At 45.9% G+C, this 21,851-nt stretch overlaps 1 long non-coding RNA gene and 1 pseudogene across 1 annotated transcript; one reads left to right on the top strand and one right to left on the bottom strand.

The window, feature by feature from the left end:
• Positions 1–13,867: 13,867 nt before the first annotated feature.
• Positions 13,868–17,268, bottom strand: LOC119356799 (annotated as a pseudogene).
• Positions 17,269–17,377: 109 nt separating this feature from the next.
• On the top strand, positions 17,378–18,757 carry LOC119356798. Its single transcript, XR_005172041.1, has 2 exons — positions 17,378–17,710; positions 18,199–18,757. It is a non-coding gene; the product is annotated as an uncharacterized LOC119356798 (long non-coding RNA).
• The last annotated feature ends 3,094 nt before the right edge of the window (positions 18,758–21,851 follow it).

Here is a 21,851-nt window from a genome sequence, read left to right as displayed (position 1 = left end):
TAGATGAAATGTAACAACTATTTTATTTTTAGTGTTGGCATTAGTGCATTGTGTCATTTTGCTTTTTTACACAGATCATCCCATGCAATGTGAGGTTGAAATTCAACAAGCTGACAGGCGACACTGTGACATTTGAGGCTCCTTGGGGGGCCGTACACTATGGAGGTCGAGAAAGGACGCAATATGTCACAGATTGGAGGAGATGGATGGGCCCGTTTCCTCGCCCGCATGCGTCTTACTGGTGGTGAGTTGACCAGCTTCTCCTTCAGAGCAGAAAGACCCAAGCTGGCTGTCATTTATCTCAACCTGGTGGAAGATGATGAAGATGACGAAGATGATGAAGGTGACGAAGATAATGAAGATAATGAGGACCCACTCGATGAAGATGATGAGAACCCACTTCATGAAGCCATCGTAGCTCAAATAATGAGGCTGAGCGAGGAGGAGGTGTGCAGCCTATGGGACATAATTCCGCCACGTGATGACTTTGTCGGGGTGCCATTCGTGACCCGCCTGACAAGTACCATGGTCGATCGGCCTGAAATGGTATGTTATACTGACTGTAGTAATTTGATGATATATATATATATATGTATATATATATATATATGCTTTATTGTTATACTTACAAATGCAAATTATCCGATGATATGCTTAGTGTAGAGTCCAATGATATGCTTTGTGAAATCTAGTCGATGATATGCTTTAGTGTAGAGTCTGATCACATGCTTATTAGTGTAGAATCCAAGGAACTATTAATAGTGTAGATAATCCATATATACTTATTAGTAGAATTCATGCTTAATTAGTACAAATGCGTAGTACTGTGTCTTTTGATAGTGTAGAAATCTATACTTAATAGAAATATATTTGCAAGAGTATGTGCGAGGCTATTTATTAATTGATATGTTTTTCTTATTCAGAAATTGCCAAAGAACATATCTGTGAGTTGTGGTATCGGGCCTGATGAAGAAGGCTCAGCTGGACTACGCCTTACCGCAAGGGGCTCCGTCACCACTTATACTTACAGCATGGACACAGACGGTCGCACACACTTAAACTCGGTTGGGTGGAAGAGATTCCTCGTTGACAAGAATCTTCGTGTTGGACAGACCATCCTAATTACTATCAGGAACACCCACCTCCCAGGCTTCAGGATGATGATCGTCGTCGATATCATCTAAAACTACATATGTGTATGTGTGGCTATATCGCCTAGAACTACATATGATGATCATCGTCGATATCATCTAGAACTATATATGATGATCGTCATCGATATCACCTTGTACTGTTTGAGGATGTATGTTGACTATATATGAAATTGTTATCTAGTACTCCTTCCGTTCCAAATAACTCCTCGTGGTTTTAGTTCAAATTTGAACTAAAACCACGATGAGTAATTTAGAACGGAGGTAGTACTACCTGCTACGTCTCGAGCTAGCGTTGGTTTTCCCCGAAGAGGAGGGGGTGATGCAGCACAGTAGCGTAAGTATTTCCCTCAGTTTTTGAGAACCAAGGTATCAATCCAGTAGGAGGTCACGCGCAAGTCCCTCGTACCTGCACAAAACGGTAGCAACTCGCAACCAACGCTTAGGGGTTGTCAATCCCTTCACGATCACTTATGAGAGTGAGATCTGATAGAGATAATATTTTTGGTATTTTTGGTACAAAGATGCAAAGTGAAAAGTAAAAGCAAAACAAGTAAAATAAAGTAATGGAGATTGATATGATGAGAATAGACCCAGGGGCCATAGGTTTCACTAGTGGCTTCTCTCAAGAGCATAGATATTCTGCGGTGGGTGAACAAATTACTGTTGAGCAATTGATAGAATTTAGCATAGTTATGAGGTTATCTAGGTATGATCATGTATATAGGCATCAGATCCGTGACAAGTAGACCAACTCCTGCCTGCATCTACTACTATTACTCCACTCATCGACCGCTATCCAGCATGCATCTAGAGTATTAAGTTAAAAACAGAGTAACGCCTTAAGCAAGATGACATGATGTAGAGGAATAAATTCATGCAATATGATAAATACCCCATCTTGTTATCCTCGATGGCAACAATACAATACGTGCCTTGCAACTCTTTCTGTCACTGAGTAAGGACACCGCAAGATTGAACCCAAAGCTAAGCACTTCTCCCATTACAAGAACTACCAATCTAGTTGGCCAAACCAAACGGATAATTCGAAGAGACTTGCAAAGATAACTCAATCATACATAAAAGAATTCAGAGAAGATTCAAATATTATTCATAGATAAGTTGGATCATAAACCCACAATTCATCGGTCTCAACAAACACACCGCAAAAAGAAGATTACATCGAATAGATCTCCACGAGAGAGGGGAGAACATTGTATTGAGATCCAAAAAGAGAGAAGAAGCCATCTAGCTACTAGCTATGGACCCGAAGGTCTGAAGTAAACTACTCACACTTCATCGGAAGGGCTATGGTGTTGATGTAGAAGCCCTCCGTGATGGATGCCCTCTCCGGCGGAGCTCCGGAACAGGCCCCAAGATGGGATCTCGTGGATACAGGAAGTTGCGGCGGTGGAATTAGGTTTTTGGCTCCGTCTTTGGTCTAATGGGGGTACGTAGGTATATATAGGAGGAAGGAGCACGTCGGTGGAGCTCCGAGGGGCCCACGAGGCAGGGGGCGCGCCCAGAGGGGCGCGCCCTCCACCCTCGTGACCTCCCCGGAAACTTCTTGGAGTAGGGTCCAAGTCTCCTGGATCATGTTCGGTGAGAAGATCACGTTCCCGAAGGTTTCATTCCGTTTGGACTCCGTTTGATATTCTGTTTCCTCAAAATACTGAAATAGGCAAAAAACAGCAATTCTGGGCTGGGCCTCCGGTTAATAGGTTAGTCCCCAAAAATAATATAAAAGTGGAAAATAAAGCCCAATATAGTCCAAAACAGTAGATAAAGTAGCATGGAGCAATCAAAAATTATAGATACGTTGGAGACGTATCAGGCATCCCCAAGCTTAACTCCTGCTCGTCCTCGAGTAGGTAAATGATAAAAAGAGAATTTCTGATGCGGAGTGATACTTTGGCATAATTTCAATGTAAATCTTCTTAATCATGGTATGAATATTTAGATCCGAAAGGTTCAAGACAAAAGTTCATATTGACATAAAAATGATAATACTTCAAGCATACTAATCAAACAATTATGTCATCTCAAAATAACATGGCCAAAGGAAGTTCATCCCTACAAAATCATATAGTTAGGCTATGCTTCATTTTTGTCACACAAAGATGTTCCCAACTTCTATACCCCCGATGACAAGCCAAGAAATTGTTTCATACTCAAATAATCTCAAACTTTTTCAGCCTTCACGCAATACATGAGCGCGAGCCATGGACATAGCACTATGGGTGGTATAGAATATGATGATGGGGATTGTGTGGAGAAGACAAAAAAGGAGAAAGTCTCACATCAACGAGGCTAATCAATGAGCTATGGAGATGCCCATCAATTGATGTTAATGCAAGGAGTAGGGATTGCCATGCAACGGATGCACTAGAGCTAAGAATGCTCAACAAAAGAAAACTAGTGGGTGTGCATCCAACTTGCTTGCTCATGAAGACCTAGGGCATTTTGAGGAAGCCCATCGTTGGAATATACAAGCCAAGTTCTATAATGAAAAATCCCACTAATATGAACAAGACAACTTATGAGACTCACTATATGAAAATCATGGTGCTACTTTGAAGCACAATATATGAGACTCACTACATGAAGAACAAGGTGCTACTTTGAAGCACAAGTGTGATAAAAGAGATAGTAGCATTGCCCTTTTTATTTTCTCTTTTTTTGGGGCCTTTCTTTTTTTCTTTTGGCCTTTCTCTCTCTCTTTTTTTTGATTAGGCAATGTTCTAATAATGATGATCATCACACTTCTATTGATTACAACATAATGATTACAACTCGATACTAGAACAAGATATGACTCTATATGAATGCCTCCGGCGGTGTACCGGGATGGTGCAATGAATCAAGAGTGAGATGTATGAAAAAATAATGCATGGTGGCTTTGCCACAAATACGATGTCAACTACAAGATCATGCAATGGCAATATGAAAAAAGTAAAGCATGTCATGATGATGATGATGATGGTGGAAGTTGCATGACAATATATCTCAGAATGGCTATGGAAATGACATGATAGGTAGGTATGGTGGCTGCTTTGAGGAAGATATAGGGAGGTTTATGTGTGAAAGAGCGTATCATATCACGGAGTTTGGATGCACCGGCGAAGTTTGCACCAACTCTCAATGTGACAAAGGGCAATGCACGGTACCGAAGAGGCTAGCAAATGGCGGAAAGGTAAAAGTGTGTATAATCCATGGACTCAACATTAGTCAAAAGAACTCATATACTTATTGCAAAAATTTAGAAGTCATCAAAAATCAAGTACTACGCGCATGCTCCTAGGGGGATAGATTGGTAGGAAAAGACCATCGCTCGTCCCCGACCGCCACTCATAAGGATGCACAAGCCAGGTACACTTCATGCTTCAAATTTGTTACACAACTTTAACCATACGTGCATGCTACGGAACTTGCTAACTTCAACACAAGTATTTCTCAAATTCACAACTACTCAACTAGCATGACTATGATATTATCACCTCCATATCTCAAAACAATTATCAAGCATCAAACTTATCTTAGTATTCAACCCACTAAAAAGAAAGTTTCACATATCTTGAATACCAAGTATATTAACATTAAGCAAATTACCATGCTATTAACGACTCTCAAAATAATCTAAGTGAAGCAGAAGAGATCAAGTTTCTTTAAAACAAATCACCACAGTGCTCTAAAAGATCTAAGTGAAGCACTAGAGCAAAAATTATCACGCTCAAAAAGATATAAGTGAAGCACATAGAGTAAACTATCAAGCTCAAAAGATATAAGCGAAGCACATAGAGTATTCTAACAAATTTCAATTCATACATGGCTCTCTCAAAAGGTGTGTACATCAAGGATGATTGTGGTAGACTAACAAGCAAAGACACAAATAATACAAGACGCTCCAAGGAAAACACATATCATGTGGTGAATAAAACTATAGCCCCAAGTAAATTACCGGTGGATGTGGACGAAAGAGGGGATGCCTTCCGGGGCATCCCCAAGCTTTGACTTTTTGGTGTCCTTGGATTATCTTGGGGGTGCCATGGGCATCCCCAAGCTTAGGCTCTTGCCCCTCCTTGTTCCATAATCCATCAAAAGAATTCACCCAAAACTTGAAAACTTCACAACACAAAACTCAATAGAAATCTCGTGAGCTCCGTTAGAGAAAGAAAACAAAAGACTACTTTAAGGTACTGTAGTGAACTTGTTCTTTATTTGTATTGGTGTTAAACCTACTATATTACAACTTCTCTATGGTTTATAAACTATTTTACTAGCCATAGATTCATCAAAATAAGCAAACAACACACGCAAAACAGAATCTGTCAAAAACAGAACAGTCTGTAGTAATCTGTTACTAACGCAAACTTCTGGAACCCAAACAATTCTACCAAAATTAGACGACCTGGGAAATTTGTTTATTGATCAGCAGCAATTGGAATCACTATTTTATCACGTTCTGGTGATTTCTGACAATTCGGGCACTGAGCGCAAAGATTCTGGAAATTACAGCAAGATCAAATAACTATCTTCCAAGAAGATCTAATAGGTTTAACTTGGCACAAACACTAATTAAAAGATAAAACCACATCTAAACAGAATCTAGATGGATTATTTATTCCTAAACAAAACCAAAAACAAAAAACACAAAATAAAATTGGGTTGCCTCCCAACAAGCGCTATCGTTTAACGCCCCTAGCTAGGCATAAAAGCAAGGATAGATCTAGGTATTGCCATCTTTGGTAGGCAATCCATAAGTGGCTCTCATGATAGATTCATATGGTAATTTTATTTTCTTTCTAGGAAAGTGTTCCATGCCCTTCTTTAAGTGAAATTGGAATTTAATATTCCCTTCCTTCATATCAATAATTGCACCAATCGTTCTAAGGAAAGGTCTACCAAGAATAATAGGACATGAAGGATTGCAATCTATATCAAGAACGATAAAATCTATGGGCACATAATTCCTATTTGCAACAGTAAGAACATGATTAATTCTTCCCATAGGCTTTTTAATAGTGGAATCCGCAAGATGCAAGTTTAGAGAGCAATCATCAAAGTCACGGAAATCTAGCAAATCACACAAAGCTTTGGGGATAGTAGAGACACTAGCACCCAAATCACGCAAAGCATAAAACTCGTAATTTTTAATTTTAATCTTAATTGTAGGTTCCCACTCATCATGGAGTTTTCTAGGGATAGAAACTTTCAACTCAAGCTTTTCTTCATAAGACTGCATTAAGGCGTCAACAATGTGTTCGGTAAAGGCCTTATTTTGACTATAAGCATGAGGAGATTTTAACACGGATTGCAACAAGGAAATACAATCAATTAAAGAGCAATTTTCATAGTTAAATTCTTTGAGATCCAAAATAGTGGGTTTAGCAATATCTAGATTTTTATTTCTTTCAATCCCTTTTTTTTATCAATTTCATCATCAGGATCTAAAAACTCGGAATTATTAGAACGCCTTCTAGGTAAGGGAAGATCATAATCAGATTCATCAAGATTCACATTGCAAAACAAAGATTTAATAGGGGACACATCAATAAGTTTCAGATCTACATCTTGATTTTCATAGGATTTAGAAGAACACGCTTTAATAAAGGCATCTTTGTAAGCACGCATCCTAGCGGTTCTTTCTTTGCACTCATCAATGGAAATTCTCATGGCTTTGAGAGACTCATTGATATCATGCTTATGAGGAATAGATCTAAGCTTTAAAGAATCAACCTCAAGAGAAATTCTATCAACGTTCCTAGCCAAATCATCAACTTTAAGCAATTTCTCTTCAAGCAAAGCATTGAAATTCTTTTGCGAATTCATAAATTCTTTAACACTACTCTCAAATTCAGAGGGAATCTTATTAAAATTTCCATAAGAGTTGTTGTAGGAATTTCCATAATTATTAGAAGGATTACTAGGATAAGGCCTAGAATTAAAATTCCCTCTATACGTGTTGTTACTAAAACTATTCCTACCAACAAAATTCACATCCATAGATTCATTATTATTCTCAAGCAAAGTAGATAAAGGCATATTATTGGGATCAGAAGAAACACTCTTAACAAATAAATTCCTAAGTTCATCCATCTTTTCACTCAAAACATTGATTTCTTCTATAGCATGCACTTTTTTATTAGTAGATCTTTCAGTATGCCATTGAGAATAATTGACCATAATATTATCTAGGAGTTCAGTAGCATCTCCTAAAGTGATTTCCATAAAAGTGCCTCCGGCGGCCGAATCTAAAAGATTTCTAGAAGCAAAATTCAATCCAGCATAAATTTTTTGTATAATCATCCATAAGTTCAAACCATGAGTAGGACAATTACGTAGCATTAATTTCATTCTCTCCCAAGCTTGTGCAACATGTTCATGATCAAGTTGCTTAAAATGCATAATATCATTCCTAAGAGAGATAATCTTAGCGGGAGGAAAATACTTAGAGATAAAAGCATATTTGCACTTGTTCCAAGAATCAATACTATTTTTAGGCAAAGATGAAAACCACGCTTTAGCACGATCTCTAAGCGAAAAAGGAAATAGCTTCAATTTAACTACATCATTATCGACATCCTTTTTCTTTTGCATATCACATAAATCAACAAAGCCATTTAGATGAGTAGCGGCATCTTCACTAGGAAGGCCGGCGAATTGATCTTTCATAACAAGATTCAACAAAGCAGTATTGATTTCACAATATTCAGTATTGGCAAGAGGAGCAATCGGAGTGCTAAGGAAATCATTGTTATTGGTATTGGTGAAGTCACACAATTTGGTAGCATCTTGGGCCATCACAACAAGCAAGCAAACTAACACACGAGCAAACAAAAGGCAAAGGGAAAGAGAGGGCGAATAAAACGGCAAGGGTGGAGTGGGGGAGAGGAAAACGAGATGCAAATGGAAAATAATGTAATGCGAGAGATAGAGATTGTGATGGGTACTTGGTATGTTGACTTTTGCGTAGGCTTCCCCGGCAACGGCGCCAGAAATGGCTCATTGACGGGAGAGTAAATCTTGACTTGACTTGGCGTAGGCCTCCCCGGCAACGGCGCCAGAAATCCTTCTTGCTACGTCTCGAGCTAGCGTTGGTTTTCCCCGAAGAGGAGGGGGTGATGCAGCACAGTAGCGTAAGTATTTCCCTCAGTTTTTGAGAACCAAGGTATCAATCCAGTAGGAGGTCACGCGCAAGTCCCTCGTACCTGCACAAAACGGTAGCAACTCGCAACCAACGCTTAGGGGTTGTCAATCCCTTCACGGTCACTTACGAGAGTGAGATCTGATAGAGATAATATTTTTGGTATTTTTGGTATAAAGATGCAAAGTGAAAAGTAAAAGCAAAACAAGTAAAATAAAGTAATGGAGATTGATATGATGAGAATAGACCCGGGGTCCATAGGTTTCACTAGTGGCTTCTCTCAAGAGCATAGATATTCTACGGTGGGTGAACAAATTACTGTTGAGCAATTGATAGAATTTAGCATAGTTATGAGGTTATCTAGGTATGATCATGTATATAGGCATCACGTCCGTGAAAAGTAGACCGACTCCTGCCTGCATCTACTACTATTACTCCACTCATCGAACGCTATCCAGCATGCATCTAGAGTATTAAGTTAAAAACAGAGTAATGCCTTAAGCAAGATGACATGATGTAGAGGAATAAATTCATGCAATATGATAAATACCCATCTTGTTATCCTCGATGGCAACAATACAATACGTGCCTTGCAACTCTTTCTGTCACTGAGTAAGGACACCGCAAGATTAAACCCAAAGCCAAGCACTTCTCCCATTGCAAGAACTACCAATCTAGTTGGCCAAACCAAACGGATAATTCGAAGAGACTTGCAAAGATAACTCAATCATACATAAAAGAATTCAGAGAAGATTCAAATATTATTCATAGATAAGTTGGATCATAAACCCACAATTCATCGATCTCAACAAACACACCGCAAAAAGAAGATTACATCGAATAGATCTCCACGAGAGAGGGGGAGAACATTGTATTGAGATCCAAAAAGAGAGAAGAAGCCATCTAGCTACTAGCTATGGACCCGAAGGTCTGAAGTAAACTACTCACACTTCATCGGAAGGGCTATGGTGTTGATGTAGAAGCCCTCCGTGATGGATGCCTTCTCCGGCGGAGCTCCGAAACAGGCCCCAAGATGGGATCTCGTGGATACAGGAAGTTGCGGCGGTGGAATTAGGTTTTTGGCTCCGTCTTTGGTCTAATGGGGGTACGCAGTTATATATAGGAGGAAGGAGCACGTCGGTGGAGCTCCGAGGGGCCCACGAGGCAGGGGGCGCGCCCAGGGGGGCGCCCTCCACCCTCGTGACCTCCCCGAAAACTTCTTGGAGTAGGGTCCAAGTCTCCTGGATCACGTTCGGTGAGAAGATCACGTTCCCGAAGGTTTCATTCCTTTGGACTCCGTTTGATATTCTGTTTCCTCGAAATACTGAAATAGGCAAAAAACAGCAATTCTGGGCTGGGCCTCCGGTTAATAGGTTAGTCCCCAAAAATAATATAAAAGTGGAAAATAAAGCCCAATATAGTCCAAAACAGTAGATAAAGTAGCATGGAACAATCAAAAATTATAGATACGTTGGAGACGTATCACTACCTAGTACCTATAATGCTTTATGAAATTGATATCTAGTAGTACCTAGTATCTGGAAATTGCAGTTTATTGAAACTGAAACTGGGTAGGATGCGGAGAAAAATGGTGAAACACATAGCAGTAGCGCAGGGCTAGGAAAGCGCTACAAATAACTAATAGTAGCGTATTCTGGAAAAGCGTTGCTGATATAATCAATAGTAGTAGCGCTGGTGCAAACCGCGCTACTACTAACAGTTAGCTGTAGCGCCTTATTGGTAGCGCGGCTGCACGCATTGCTGATAGCCTCAAAACCCGCGCTACTACTAGGGTTTTCCCTAGTAGTGCCTCCGTGTCCCCAAGGAGGAATAGCAGTGCATGATCCGAGCATCCAGACGTGATGGCCTGGAGGTGAGCATTGGGAAAAGGTTCATCCCAATCATCAGAATGGAAGAAATGATCAATCTTGGTTAGCACCGGGTTCTCTTAAGCATTGGACCAAGTGAATTTACGGCCTGGAAGCCGCATCTCTTTTAGCTGAAGGTGATTTAGCGCGGATCGGAAACCACCAATGAGGCGGTTGTTGATGTTCAGGTTGTTCTTGTCAGCCGCTTTGGTGATGAGGTTGAAGTTGAGCCACCGAGGCTTCACCAAATACTTTAGCCCCCTTAGCTCGTTGATGAAAAGAAGCTTGTCTTGCTCCCCCTGAGGGCCGTAAACACATGACAGGGTCCAGTCGACGCCGTCAGCCGGCATGGTGACGGTGGCCGAGATGGAACCAAGCACAGCCTGGAAGTGTGCAAGGCGGAAGTAAGCGTCGGAGACGACCATGATCATGCCCCCCCTTGTCCCAATAGCCGGGAGGACATGGTAGCTAGCCATGAAAGAGGGACCGAGCATGCTTGCAATCAGAGTATCGTCGACGTGATCGAGCTTAGTCTCTTGGAGGCACAAAATGGTGGCGTTGTAGTCATGGATGAGGTCACGCACGACGTCATGACGGGCAGGGGCATTTAGGCCACGCACATTCCAGCACAGAAGCTTGACATTAGGTTGCTCCATATGGGAAAACGGAGTTCACGTTGGGTTCGAAGACAAGTAACATGCATTGGGGAGGCATGCGGGGATGCCAGGATGAGGATGCGTTGGCTCGGAGACGCAAACATAGGGACAGAAGAGCATGAAAGGAAGCAGCGAAGACAGAGCTGCGAGCTACGACACACATGGCAGAACTACACATTGGCAACACCAGGGGCCTCGCTGGTATCTGCTATCTTCTTTCCTGGCTTGGTCTTCGCCGCCTTGACATGCTTCGCCAGAGTCTCGATCGCCTGGATGACAGGAGCAACAAGTGGTGTGTTGAACAGCGCCTCGTAGGCAGACTGAACCCCGGCATCCATCTCCGATTCCAGGCCGAGAAGGTTGCAGGCACGGGCAAACAGCTCCTGGACCGCCGAGTTGCCCTGAAGGCACTGTCGCGTCTTCTTTTGAGCGATCCTCCCGCTCCTGTGAAGCGAGGAGAGGTTGACGCCTCTGGCTCCACGAGTCCTGGTTGGCTTCGGCGCCGGGGCAGGCAATAGGGGCGTTGCAGGGGGGCAGCAATTTAGTCCAGGAACCGGCCGAGCTCGTCGGCAACAGGCATGGCAGCGCTCCCCGGCACGGCGTCGGCAGCAGGCGTGGAGGCGCCCTCCGGCACCGCAACAGTGGCGCCAAGGTGGCCCGCCTGGGCAGGGGAGGCCGGAAAGGAGGCTAGCGTCGGCGACACAGCCGTGGCACCCACAGGGCCCGCACGGACAGGGGAGGTCGCAAGGTAGGGACCCAGGAGCACCGCAGGTGGCAGGGGGGAGGCCACCGGAGTGCGTCCAGGTGGGCCGCTGCAAGGCGGCGAGTCAACCGTGGCCGTCTCGGAGCGCACGGGAGAAGCGCAGCGGCTCGCAGTCGCCAAGCCGGAAGTTAAAACCTTCCTTTCGCTCCCGGGCAGCACGTGCGCGGTGGTGCGCCACTGCAACACGATCGAAATTAAAACAGAGATCACAGGCAACCCAAACCGCTCTAGGCTTCAGGAATGTATTCTGGTGACACAATATGTGCGGCTGTTGAATCTATACATCTATTTTTTGACTGCATTGTTGCTACGAAGACTGCATTGGAAAATGCCCTCGTTCACATCCAAGGTCGTCGAGGTCGATTCTCTCGTCGGGCCAAGGAATAGTTTGAACGAACTTGCGGCTGCGACGTGCAGCTGCCAACATGGAGACGTAAGGTATGACCGTAGGGCCCATTGTACCATGTTCGCACTAGGGCCTCCGAGATGCTAGGGCCGGCCTTAGGATGTTACAAATCTTACTTTCTTGTCTACTAGTGTTGAGTTTCCATATTTCCATGCTTCCTACATTATTGCTTGTTGTGCTGCATTCAACAAACAAGCATTCTTAGTTCTAATGCCTTGCTTCCATACAATTATTTTCATCAGATAGCGAGTGCATTTGTTTATTTCATCTAATCCATTTTTTCAGATTTGCTAACATACTACATTTCATATGTTCTCAGGTAACAAGCACGGGAACCAGTGTATTCTCAAGAGCCGATATGCGGCTGATCGGTTAAACGATATTATCTTAGGTCTTCCCGACATGTGGAAAACCCTCATTTGTGGAAAGCACTTGGATAATCCATAGCTACATGTACGTCGTCACTGTTCCCTCCGCCGCCGGTTCGACAAGGCAGCATGTCGGCAACCTTCCCATATTTGATCGCTGCGACACATGTGATCCAGTCTCTCGAAACATCAAGCAGAGAGTTTTGAAGCAATTTAACATATAAACGGCGCTAGACTACCCGCCGTTCTGGAGCATCTTCTCGTGCGGTGAATATTGATCGAACGATCTATCGCGGTCGTATGTTTTTACGACGCTGTCAACAATCTGGTCGTTGGCTGTTGTGTACATTGTGCTTTCAGGCTTCATTGGATGACATGTGGGCCTTCATTGCCCACGGGCCCAGCTCTGTAATGTGTCTCGCGTGAGAAAAGAGGTGGGCTGCAGCGGACGTGGGGTTGGGCGGATTGAACGCGGTTGGGTGGATTGACCCAGAAATATCTCCCTCGTCAGCCCTCACTCTCCCTCGTGTTTAAACAATCCAAAGCAACTAATATATATACTGCATATGCGTTGGTCTGCCATCGCAGAAAATATTGAGATATGGCAAAGCTTGTGTAAGTGTAACCAAAGCATTGAATGATAAGCAATGAATCTTTACTAATTTCTGTATGAAGCAAATTAAATGACACATCGGATGATAAGCAATGAAGCTCTATTACGTTTTGTGGAAAATATTGAGTATGAAGCACCGACCTGAAGAAGTGTTTCATTGACACTGAAAAATGTTTCCATTACAAAACATAAGTATGCGCCCTTTGGTTGAAAAAATGTTTGCACCAATAACTTCCATGGAATGTGAAAAATGTTGGGCTATGGAATAGACTCAATCATGGGGTAATTTGGTCGAATAAATGTTTGCATCAATAGCTACATAAATTGTTTTCATCTCATGAGAAAATGCTTCCATTGCAATTCAAAACAAGAAAAGAAAATGCTTCCATTGCCATATGTGTTACGGAATAGAAACAACCAGGAAGATTTTGGAGATTCATCACCTACAGTAGAAGCATCATCTTTGGGGGTTATACCTTAGAATTTAGTGGTTATGTTTCCTAAAAGATCAGATGTAGTGATTCTCACAAGTAATGCTTCCATCATCGTTGGTGCTTGAACCTGGTAACCTAGCGTGCTTTAAGAAAGCAATGCAACAAGGAAGCAACGTCTTAGGGAAAAAGAAACAGATGGAGAGAGATAATAACCCGAGCGTGGGTTACCGGAGCAGTTAGGAAGCATTCAGTTAGCGGCTACAACTAATCTCACGCGGGCCTACAGTAATAGATCCAACATACATCCTGCTTCTAATCCAAATATCCAATGGCTAATGACTAGTCTGATACTTCCTCCGTCCTATAATATAAGAGCATTTTTGACGCTCGTCGAGCGTCAAAAATGCTCTTATATTATAGGACGGAGGGAGTAGAATATAAAAACATCAGTATTCTGATGCCCATAAAACGCATAAGACTGATATATAGATAAACGATTAGTCAATGTCAGTACCAGTACTAACTGCTAAGCATGCATTAGTAAAAGCAGTAGGATTGCAGAACACATCGCCTTCCTCTTTCATGTAATTAGTTTAAGGGCATTATGGGCCTCCGGCTTCCTGCTTTATTTGCTTCCTATGCTTCTTTGCATGCTGCACCGTCCGCTCAAACTCCTCCTTGCTCAGCCAACCCTCATCGTCTTCCATCTTTATTTTCTTCACTTGCTTCTTGCCATTCTGCACTGTCCTCTCAAAATCCGCCTTGCTCAGCCAGCCCTCCTCGTCTTCCTTCTTCATTTTCATTATCCTCTTCCTGTCCTCCGACCTGTACTTCTCGGCGTCCTTCACCATGCGTTCGATCTCCTCCTTGCTCAGCCCGCCCTTGTCCGTGGTGATGTTGATGCTCTTCTTGTTTCCAGTTGTGATGTCCTCCGCCGTCACTTTGAGGATGCCGTTTGCTTCGACTTCAATGGTTTCAATCAACTTCGGCACGCCCCTTAGGGCTGGGGTGATGCCGGTAAGCGCAAACGTGCCCAGGAGCCTGTTGTCCTTGGTCAACTCCCCTTCACCCTCATACACCTTGATGAGCACGCTCGTCTGGTTGTCGAATTTTGTCGTGTATGGCCCCTCCCTCTTAACCGGGATGGTGCTGTTCCGGGGAACCAGCACACTCATGATACCAGGCACAACCTCGACTCCGAGCGAGAGCGGGGTGACGTCCAGCAGGAGGAAGTCCTGCCCCTTGCGGTCACACTCGCCACTGAGGACGGCAGCTTGGACAGCGGCGCCGTAGGCAACGGCCTCGTCAGGGTTGATGCTCTTGCAGAGCGTCTTCCCATCGAAGAAATCCTGGAGCAGCTGCTGCACTTTGGGGATCCGGGTGGAGCCGCCCACAAGCACGACGTCGTGGATCCTAGACTTGTCCATCTTGGCATCGCGGAGGCATTTCTCGACGTGCTCGATGCACTTGCGGAAGAGGTCCATGTTGAGCTCCTCGAAACGGGCACGAGTGATCCTCCCATAGTAGTCAATGCTGTCATGCAGCGAGTCGATCTCGAATTTGGCCTCCACCGTGGTGGACACAGCATCCTCTTGGCCCTCTCACAGGTCGTCCTCAACCGCATGAGCGCCCTCGGGCTGCCTCTGATGTCACTCTTGTGTTTCTTGAGGAAATCTTGCACAAAGTGTTCCACCATCCGGTTGTTGAGATCCTGCCCGCCAAGGTGGGTGCCACCGGACGTGGCCTTGACCGTGAAGACGCCATTTTGTACACTGATAATGGAGACATCCATAGTACCGCCGCCGAGATCAAAGATGAGTACCGTCTTCGCTTCACTGCTGCCGGACATCTTGTCAAGACCATAAGCAATGGCTGCTGCAGAGGGCTCGTTGATGATACACATGACGTTGAGGCCAGCAATCACACCGGCGTCAATGGTGGCCTGGCGTTGGGAGTCGTTGAAGTAGACCGGGACAGTGATGACGGTGTTCTTCACCGACGTCCCGAGGTAGGCCTCGGCAGTCTCCTTCATCTTAACGAGTATCATGGAGGAGATCTCTTCTGCCGTGAATTTATTCTCCTGGCCCATGTACTGCACCACGATCATCGGTCGGTCACAAGGACCTGAAACGACTTTGAAAGGCCATAGCTTCATGTCTCCTTGCACAGACGCATCACTGAATTTCCTGCCAATCAGTCGCTTCGCATCTGAAGAAATCGCAGTAGTTCGTTACAGAAGTGCAACATATCAAAATATTGTTACACCATATTTAGGGACAAGATGCATCACACAATACATATTTCAAAGCAATTTTACAGAACAACTGACTTAAACTAACCCAAGTTGCAATGCATTTCACAAGACAGGAGCACATGCATGTCAGTCAAGGGCTCACAACATCCTAAATCTGCTGCGTATTAAACTTGTAGTTGTGATTTTGTGAAGTTTCCATACAGTTTTCAACACGATTTATTTTCCAACAAAATGGAGTGACATAGGACACCAATCAATCTCAGTATTTGCGATACATGTGCATCTTTTTTTTTTGGCAGCAAATCCTTTTTTGTAGTGAAATTGAAATGGCACTCGATGTTTCCTTTGCTAAAAACCAGGGACCATTCCTGTGTATATTCTGTTTATAAGAATAACTGCAGACCTCATAGAAGCTCTCATCGATTATTGATCACAATACGATAGGAAATCTGGATCATGTAATCTTCACCCTATGGCTGACGTGGTATGATGATTAGTATCCATATGCGTGTTGAGAAAGGCCCCTCAACCAAGCTTGGATTTGAATCTGTGCTACAAAGGTATCTTAACCAAACTTGCCACACACAAACACACACAATCATATGGATATGACGCGTAGTAATGTTTGGAGCATACAGAATTACAGATATATAAAATAATCTTGAACCAGAAGACTAGATATATGGAATCGGTCTGGACGACCATCAGCAGAAAAAGAAGTTTACAACAGAGCACATAAACATGTGGGTTACAATTTATGTACATTAAGTAAGCATTTTTTGGAATTAATAGCATTCAAACAAATCCAGCAAAAGATTCTGACATGGAAAACTTCAATCTTAGTGAAACAGTTTTGACAAAGTATACAAATCTGAAGTCATCAGGATGTAACACAACTGAAAAATCATACATATCACTGTATAACATGACCGGAAACCGATTTATCAGAGGCATTGAAGGACCATACATTTCAAATAAAGACTTCTCAATAGTGTGCTTGTGTTTTCACAATATTTCACGCTTTACATATATATTTTGTTTAGAACTAGAACTTCAAGTAATAAGTATACTCATACTACTTGTGGGTTGTGGCCAGCGCACGGGTTGACTGATGACTAGTTGAGGACTTGAGGTAGCTAATTTCTCAGTTTTAATTAAAACCAGGTAATGTTGGTTAAATACTGAACGATGTGGAGTGAAAATCTTAGACATGTACAACAATACGAGCTAACCAAGGCAAAGAAAAGAATCGATCTATGACAGGGGAACTGAACACGAACCCATCGAGCTGTCAGAGACTAGCGCTGAAAAATCAAGTAAACCAGCAGATCGAGTCGGATCTGTTATTTTACCGAAGACGGTGTTGACGGGGTTCCTTGCGGCTTGGTTGAGAGCCGCGTCGCCGATGAGCCGCCAGGCGTCGGTGAAGGCGACGCGGGACGGCGTGGTGAGGTTCCCCTGGTCGTTGGGGATGACCTCGACGCGGTTGTGGGAGGGCCGCCACACTGCGACGCACGAGTAGGTCGTCCCGAGGTCGACGCCGATCGCCGGCCCGTCGCCGACCATCCTAGGGTTGAGGCAGAGGCGCACGGCGGCTGGATGGAGGAGGGGGCTTTTTTTTTAAGGGAATCGTTTGAGGCCGGTGCGCCGGCCGAACCGTTCGGCCGGATCGCACGCCACGCTGGCCCAACGTCCACGAAAACACCGGCAAAAGCAAAACGTGTGTACGCGGTAGGCCGCGCACAACTTTCCCTCTTCTATCCTTATCCCTTATCTTTTCTTCTACCTTCAGCCGCGACTCCACAACCACGTTTCCTCTCTCCTCGTCGCTGCTCACGAACCAGTGCAAGCTCCTCACGCCGCCGGCCGCCGTCGTCGCTGCCGTTCCATCGCTCCTGCTCGCCGGTCACCCGTGCAGACCACACTCATCCCTCGGCCGCCCCATGCTTCTGTCATAAGGCTGCAGCTCACCCGCCAGCCGGTCCCAGCTCGCAGCCACCATGGCCGCAGCATCTCCCCGCGTCACCGCCTCCGCTCCTCGCCGTCGTCCATGGTTATAGCTAAGACAATAAGTTTGAAGCTTTTTTCAATTCCGGTTGTACCTTTTGTAAACGCTGGTCGCAGCTTTTCGTCCGTCATCCATGGCTTCCGGCTCCACGGTTGAAACTTTTTTCATGGCCGTATGAAGCTTTTTTCGTCGCCAGATGAAGCTTTTCTGTCAGCGGTTGTAACCTTTCTTTTTGGTTATCATAGGTTTCTTCGTACATGAGTTAAGACTTTTTTCATAGCCGGTTGAAGCTTTTCACGTCAGCGGTTGTAGCCTTTTTGCTCCTTGTAGCTGCAACCACATGATGATGATGCGGCCTGACAGCGACGATGATGTGTTTTTTTGCTACAAACACGTCATTTTTTGCTGCAACCGGCAACCATGGAAGCTACATCCGATTAACATTTTTGCTACAATGGCGACGCCGATGGATTTTTTTTGCTGCAACCGTTGTCTTCATTTGCTACAACTGACACAGGAAAATGCTACCACAGGGCATCTCTGTTTTTTGCTGGAACCAATCATCGGAGCGGAGCTGCATCCATGGCACTCCGACGAGCGGCAGGGGCAGCGAGCGGTCCGGGCGAGCTGAGTCCCGGAGCGCGGGGCGGCCCCAACGGGTGGCAGGGGCGGCGAACGGTCTGGACGAGCTGAGTCGCGGAGCTGCATCCATGGCGATCCGACGGGAGGCAGCGAGCGGTCAGCTCCAACTGGCGGCCGGGGCGGCGAGCGGCCGGGGGCGAGCTGAGTGCCGGAGCGTGGGGCGGCCCTGACGGGCGGTCGGTGCGGCGAGCGCTCAGGGAGACGAGGATAAGGTAGAAAAAAAATAGCAGAGGAGCTCCGATCTGACGGTGTCGTACAGTAGATCGGGCGGCTGGGAGCGGACCGGCCGAAACATTCGGCCGGCGCACCGGCGCCCAGTGTCGCCCTTTTTTTAACCGGATGGAAGTGAAGGCGGCCTTGCTTCCGCGAGGGAAGATGGGCAGGCCAAATGGCTGGAATAAATGTTCGGACAGGCTATCGGGTCAATGTCCGGACGATTTTTTACCCAAATGGATTTTTCATCCTTGGTTCAAACGCCTGGACTAACCGACACTTACCATATTCGTCCTATGAGATGGATATGTGACGCTCAGACACGTCCATCACGTCAGACTGACTGATAGGGCATGCATGAGGATACTGAGAGACCGCTAGTCCAACGAGTGCCCCCTCCACTCCACGCCGTGTGGGGCCGCTCCGGCGTGCCGCGCAAGGGAGGAGGCCCGCTATTTAAGCCGGACGGCGGTAGCCGAACCCTATCCGCCCCATTTCCCCTTTCTTCTCTCCACTGCCGCTACTTCCAATCCGTCTGCCGCATCATGCCGAGGCGCCGCATCATCACCTACATCATGCTCACTTCGGAGCGCCGTCCGCAGCTGCTAGAGGTGATTCGGGCAAGCGAGCAGGCCGTTGCGGTGTGGGCCTTCCTCCGGATTCGCCCAAGCCGAAGGAGGACGACGGCAAGGAGGAGGAGGCAAGGGAGGGAGGGGGAGGGTGCAGCCGCCGGGAGCGAAGTCCATGGCGGAGGAGGAGGAGCCGACTGCGGGCTTCACCATGGCAGACACGCAAGCGGAGTACGAGGCCGCCCAAGCGATGAAAATGGCGAAGCAGACCGCCATCCTGGAGTCCATCCAGAGTGAGGGCTACGTCGAGGCCAATCGATGGTTCATCCTGCAAGAACAGACAGTGACAGACGCGATGTTCGTCGAATTGGATGCAGAGGCAGAAGGGGTGGAGGAGCCGGAGCCTCCGCGGGCGCAAGAGTTGCCGCACTTGCCTGTCTACCTGACGCCAGGAATGGAGATCGTCGACCTCTCCGATGATGCGTAGTTTTAGCTATGTATGTAGTACGTAGGTTTTTATCTACACGACTAGTATGGATTTGAGACATAAAGTTTGAGATTCATGGCTGTGGCGGAAAATTTTGGTGTGCTACCCATCACTATCCATGGACGCGTTTAGGCGCGTTCACTGGCGTTTTAGGGCCACCGGATTTTTATGTTTGCAGTTGTAGATGCTCTTTTTTTTAGAACGAAGGCTCGCGAAGAGTCCGGCTTTGAATTAACAAAGCCATCAACCGGCCAGGAATTACAGCAGACAACCCAATTTACAACGATCAGAACAATACAACGGAGAACACTGGAAAGACTACTCACTACAACCTCCACAAGCCACAAACAGCTAGTAAAGGCCGAGCACTCCACACTAGGATCATATGTAGCAGAAACGGCGCAGCGCATCAGGACATAGCCGACCTTCGAGGATGGACTGTGCTCCAGGAACACTTAGAGAAGAAAGGAACCAGCATCTTCCTTCTCAATCACCGAAGAGGGACCCTTCCCCCTCGCCATGGCTCGTAGGCGTCGCACCATCGGGATTTCGAGAAGCTCACCCTAGAGCTGGAAGAATGTCGCCCTCGCATCGCAAGGTGGACATGGGATGACCACATCGATTTGGGATATACCTCGCCGGCTGCTCCGCCACAGTCCATGCCCAACTAGTTGGAGACAAGCTTCAGGAATCGAACGACGCAAAGGAGGTAGCGCAATCCCTCACCTGCATAACCTCCCGACCGATCCCCACACCCTTGACGACGCCTCCAGCAAGGTCACGACGCGCAAGGCGCCGCCGCCGCCAAATCCGTCGGGGATAAAGGTTTTCACCTGGGCAGGGGGATCGGGGTGGAGAGCAAGGGACCTCGGCTGCGCCCCCATGAAGGAAAGCAGCGCCCTTGGGCGTTGCCGCCGCCGGGCCGGCCGGACCGGCCAAGGTTTCCCCTGGTTCCCTGGCTGACCACCAACACGCACCAACGCCGGAGCCAGACGAAGCTAGCCCACCACGGAGGCGAGAGAGAAGCAGCAGGGGATAGGGATTTCACACCTCCAGATCTGGCGAAGCAGAACACGCCGTGGCCGAATTCCACCAGCCACCCGCCGCCCGCACGGCCGGGCACGCTGGCCAGCACCCCCTGCGAATGCCGCCCACCGCCCGACGACGTCGCCTGTCCGGCAAGGGCCGCCGCCCAAGGAACCACAGGCCTCCAAGAGGGGGAGGAGCGCCGAGATCCCCGCCGCCACCTTCACCGGCGTCCGTGCGGGCTTCTCGACGGCCGCCTCTGGTAGCGGCGAGGGGAAGGAAGGGGGTGGAGGGGGTGGCGGCGGCGGCGGAACCCTAGTCGCCCCCGAGTCGCCCAAGGGGACGACGCGAGGGCCGGGAGGGGAAGTTCTTCTTCGTTGTAGATGCTCTTATAAAGCACGATGCCACGAAGCGAAAGAACGAGATCCTTGTACGCGTATAAGGAAGTACTGCAATGGGCATGGGCTATCGAGAGGATCACTTGGAGATTTCTTCGAGGAGTTTTTTCAAAATTCTATGGAACAGACATTCCCTCATGGGGTGCGGCGGTAGTTTCTGTGTTGGGGTTAGGAGCGGGCAATGCATTCAGTTTTGGTCGGCTCATTGAGTTGCCGCTAGGGCTTGTCTGAGTTGGTGGTCTCGCGATTGGGTGGAGCGGCGACGGTTGCATTTTTTGTGGTGACATGGTTGTGAGGTCCGGCGCGGAGAAATGAGGACAAAAACCGACCGACACAATGGGCCGGCCCAATTTGCTTCGCAGTTCGTACAACGTCATCGAGGTTTGGGAACTTTCTAGAAGGTTCCTTGAACCGGTTTGTTTTCTTTTGCCGGTTTTCCTTTTTTTCTTCTTTTTTTCCCATTTTTCTGTTTCTTTTTCTTCTTAATCTTTTTCCTTTTTTGTTTCTTTTTCCTTTTTCAAGTTTATTTTTTCTTTCTTCAAATTTTTTCACATTTTGAACTTTTTTTCGAAAATTCTGAAAAAGTTCAAATTTTAAAAATTGTTCGTGAGTTCAAGTTTTGGTCAGAAATTCAGAAAAAAAACCTTTTAAAATATTTTTTACGATTTTCAAATATTTTCCAGTTATTAGAAAATTGTTCGGCATGTTTTGGTACAAATTTTTTTCACAACTTTTCAGAAAATTTCAGAATCTCAAAAAATGTTCGCATTTTCAAAAATTGTTCACAATTTGTTCATGCTTTTGAAAAATGTTCAGATTTTCGAATTTCATTCAGAGTTTTTAATAATTGT

This window comes from Triticum dicoccoides, chromosome 2A (genome assembly GCF_002162155.2).
Source record: "Triticum dicoccoides isolate Atlit2015 ecotype Zavitan chromosome 2A, WEW_v2.0, whole genome shotgun sequence".
In the NCBI taxonomy this organism is placed as follows: domain Eukaryota; kingdom Viridiplantae; phylum Streptophyta; class Magnoliopsida; order Poales; family Poaceae; genus Triticum; species Triticum dicoccoides.
This window is presented reverse-complemented; position numbering and strand designations above follow the sequence as displayed.